This window comes from Somniosus microcephalus, unplaced genomic scaffold (genome assembly GCF_052327205.1).
Source record: "Somniosus microcephalus isolate GS21.2 unplaced genomic scaffold, FLI_Smic_1.0 unresolved_chr1, whole genome shotgun sequence".
Classification (NCBI taxonomy): domain Eukaryota; kingdom Metazoa; phylum Chordata; class Chondrichthyes; order Squaliformes; family Somniosidae; genus Somniosus; species Somniosus microcephalus.
Window position 1 is genome coordinate 15,315,012 of NW_028225179.1, and position 4,639 is coordinate 15,319,650.

Consider the following 4,639-nt stretch of genomic DNA (forward strand, 5'->3'; position numbering starts at 1 on the left):
CATATCACACAGTTAGGAGTGTGAAAAACAAGGAAAATGATGTTACAGGTGTAACGGTACCTGGGTGAACTTGGATCAACAACCATGCGGACCCTGTAGAATGAATAAATGCCAGCAATATGGTAGAATGTAATAGACACTGGCAGGTGTTGGCTCAAGTAGGGGGAGGATATGTCCTGAGCTGCGTGGAAAATGATATAAGATGGACTATTGTACACGGCATTACAACACCTCAACCAACAACAACAAGGACCACACCACAAAGGTTAACCCTAGAAACAACAACACCCCCAATCACAACAATACCTGAAGAATGGAGGTGTCCGAAATGGACGCCTTGGCCTGAAAATGGACTGGTGATATTCACTGAGGGAGAACAATTGTATGATAGTGCGAGACACGAAATTGTACCGGTACTAATGAACTTAACCATGTTACAATGGCCAGGATATTCTGAAAGGTTTACTAAAACTAGAAAATTCTATGCATATATGATAAAGAATGTAATTAACCAAGCTGCTGATGTGACAGGGGCTACTGACGTTAGGGGACATGCTGCATTTCACCAAAGGATTAAGAGGCGCTTAGTAACCGATATACCCATGGGAATAAACACAGAAACCACACAGTGCAGATAGAGGCCATTTCGGCCCATCGAGCCTGCACCGACACATATCCCACCCGATCCCCACAACCCCTACACCAACACATATCCCACCCTATCCCCGCGTATTTAATCCCCCTAACAACTAAGGGTCAATTTATCATAGCCAATACAACCTAATCCACACATCTTTGGACTGTGGGAGGAAACCGAAGCACCCGGAGTAAACCCACGCAAACACAGGGAGAATGTGCAAACTCCACACAGACAGTCGCCCGAGGCTGGATTCGAACCCGGGTCCACTGGCGGTGAGGCAACAGTACTAACCACTATGCCACCGTGCTACCCATACGGGGACATCATTCATTAATGCCCTAGATATACAAGGTGTCCAAAGTAGTGTGGAACGAATACAAAGGGTAATACAACAGATTTTAGAGAAGGAAACTGGTTTGGTTCGACAAGGATCAGAGTTGGGAGGACATACGATAAGGAAGTTACTCAAGGGAATCAAGGTTACAGAGGAACATGCTAGCATTATCAACAAACCAAACCATAGAGATGAGGAACAGGCAAAAGACGGGGTAGGAAGAGGCTTGTGTTAAGCCTATGGCCAATGGATCACTGGACAGTTAAACATAATCTGGCACAGATACAGCGAGGCGAGGTACCAGACTGGATTAACAGCCCACAGCTCTGTGGCCTGAGCCAGAATTCAGGCCCTCTGACTGCTTGTACCCTCAAAGGGATGACCAGAGTATATCCAGTGATACAAAAATGTAAAGCAGAAGTGACAGCAATGATAGGCATCGTACTCCTGATGCCAGTGGTGGGACTAGACATGGCTCCATACCCACAGCACCAGTTAACAAACATAGGCATAGTGAGGGGTGAGACATACCTCCAATACTATTCAATTGATACCTATGCCATCAGGAAGAATGATACTATGAGAGGAGTCTCCCTAAACGGATGCCACAGGAAAGGCACGCTTACGATGTGCCCACATCCAGTAGGAGAAGGCCCTATGGATGAGTGCGCCTATAATAAGACAGAGAGTGTGTGTTGGACTTATCACATGTTGATCACCATCACACCCGCTCGGGATATAAAGGTGAAGGGGAGTATTGTAGAGCCACCACAGAGGCTGAGTACCAATATAGTAACCTTGTATGTGCAATCACAATGCCTAACTTCTGATTTACGCCAAAGATCCCTGTCACAATTGGACACACCAGATTGGTGTATGTACATTCAAGGGAGGAGATAAAGCTAAATGTGCCAGATAGTCTAAAGAAAGCGTTGGTCAATTATGAAGTACCAGAAGGGACCGCAATACCCCACCTGCAAGAGGATCTGCAAGAATTGAAAGAGGATTTAAGTAAGATGGTGAAACAATACATAGTGCTGCAAAGGGACCTTGGGGAATTAGAAAGGGTCATAGAGATAGAGCTACAGGAGTTCCCGTGGTATGAGAAGCTGTGGGATTGGGGAATGAATGTCAACATACACCCATGGATCCGCATCATTTCCCATATATAATAGTGTTAGTACAGTTATTCATGGCTATATGATGGGGAATAGCAGCATGCACCGCTTGTAACAAGAAACGGACCAACAAAGAGCTAAAGCGAAGCGGAAAGTGCTGGAAAAAACAAGTTTGCTCTAGACATGATGGGTATGCAGGGCCTCCCGAGCCAGCGCCTGATCACCACATGGGGCAGGAGGCACAGCAATGCTTATACATGTTGTTTAACTTGGGTAGTGGCCAAGTACCAAAAGGGGGGATTGCAGTGGGGAATGAGTTAAACTGACATCGCTGGCAGCTTCACTGAATGGTGTAATAAAGAGAATAATCTAATAGGTCTTTGCAGTAGTAAGCTTTTTCTAAATTGCTGAACTGGCAGTTGAGATAACCTAAGCAGTAGTTGTAGAACTGCTTACTTAGTCACTAAGAGACAATTTCAAATAGTCGGAGGGGGAAACCATAAGAGGCCTAGAGGATGTAAGCTCTGTTCTGGCAGGAAAGTAAAACAATGAGTTGGAAGTAAAGAGGCCTAGAGAGGCAGGAAAGGAGGACAATGAGTCAGAAGTGCAATGTTGATGAGACCCCATCTGGCATAAACAAAGGTCATAGGTGCAACAACAGCTTGGGGGATAATGGACATGTACTTTTCCGATAATAAAGGCGGTACTTTAATATAACGCAGTATAGGCAACCAATCAGTGAATATGTATACGGGTCAAGGACCAATCAGGTGGTAGGAATGAATTTTGAATGAGCTGGACATATATGTTGTAATGTATAAAAATGTAGGGCTTGCTGTACCAATTTGGAGAAGTCTGGCTAAGACAGAGCAGATTGTCTCCCCACTGGTGTAATAAAGACAACTTGATTATCGATGCAAAAACCTTGTGTCAAGTGTTGGTTTAAAATATTCCACAACAATTCTATAGTTATTAATGACTTAGAAAATTCCTATATCCACGTTTGCCGAGGATGCAAAGGCTGGTGGTATGGTAAGTCGTGTAGACAGCAGCATATAATTACAAAGATATATTTATAGATTAAGTGAATGGGCGAAACAGTGGCTGATGGATTTCAACGCAGGTAAGTATATCGTCATTCATTTTAGACCTAAAAAGTAGATCCGAGTATTAATTACATGGTGCAGAGCTCGGAACAGTGGAGTTCCAAAAGGGTTTCGGGTCCATGTACACAGATCACTGAAATGTAGCAGTAAGGTACAAAAATAATCAAAAAAATAGAATAGAAAGGAGATGAAGTTATTCTACAGCTATACAGAGACCTGGTTAGACCACATCTGGAGTTCTGTGTACAGTTCTGGGCACCGCCTGTTAGAAAGGATAGATTGACCTTAGAGGAAGTGCAGTGCACATTCACCAGAACGTTACCAGCGCTCCAATGGTTAAAATATGAGGAGAGATTACATAAACTGGGCTTGTACTTCCTGGAATATAGAAGGTTGTGGGGATTTGATTGAGGTTTTTAAGATTTTGAAACGAATTGATAAGCTAGATAGAGATAAACCTTTTTTCGCCGTTGGTGGGGGAGCCGAGGACAAGGGGACATAATCGTAAAATCAGAGGCAGGCCATTCGGGAAAGAAGTTAGGAAACATTTCTTCATGCGAAGGTTGGTAGCAGTGTGGAACTCTCTCCCACAAAATAGGAGTATATTCCAGCTCAACTAATAATGTAAATCTGAGATCGGTACGTTTTTGCTACACATGCGTTAAAATGATCTGGAGCCAAAGCAGCTGGATGGAGTTAAGACACAGCTCAGACAGGAATTCAATGAATGGCGAACAGGCTCAAGGGCCTCCTCCGGTTCCTATGTTCAGTACACCAATTGTAAATGAAGAAACGCTGTCTTGAAGGGTGAATTATAAATATGGCACCATCCTTTGCAGAGATCATAAGCGTTTTCTTACCAAAAATAGCTTTAGTTTTTACTTTCAACCTCGTTGCCTGAGCATCTACCAGGAGTGGGGTTCGAACCCAAGCAAACACACCGTCCATTGGATCTTAAGTCCAACGCCTTAACCACTCGGCCACCCTGGTGATAAAAACCCAGCCGCGCAGTGCTTGAAAATTCGACAAATCCCTTGCTGACTAAGTTTAGTTTTCAGCGCAGAGCAAACTATGCATCAGCATAATCCGAAAATGTGAGAGGATAAAGACAGCAGCTGGGCAAGTAATGCATTGAGCTGACCGTTCGTAACTAGACAAGAAACCCCTCGGCTTTTAGCCCACAGAGCATGTAACCCTCCCATCAGCACTGAAAACCTTTGAAGGAAGAATGTTAAAATGCAGGTCAAACACTCAGGATCAGCAAGCTCTAAACTGAGCCAGCGCTTAAAGGGTTATATTATAAAGTGCAGAGTAAAATGTTGTGGGGGAGCGATGGGGAGAGTGACCGAGAGAAAGTAATAGTTGGAGGGATAATCAGAGACCCAATTAGCAAAGCTTACAGAAAGTGACTGAGACTGAGTGAGACATACAGAGAGACTGA

The 4,639-nt window shown here is 44.0% G+C and overlaps 1 non-coding gene across 1 annotated transcript; it reads right to left on the reverse strand.

Moving 5' to 3' along the window:
- Window positions 1-4,104: 4,104 nt before the first annotated feature.
- trnal-uaa (transfer RNA leucine (anticodon UAA)) lies at window positions 4,105-4,188 on the reverse strand. The gene has a single exon. It is a non-coding gene; the product is annotated as a tRNA-Leu (tRNA).
- Window positions 4,189-4,639: the final 451 nt, after the last annotated feature.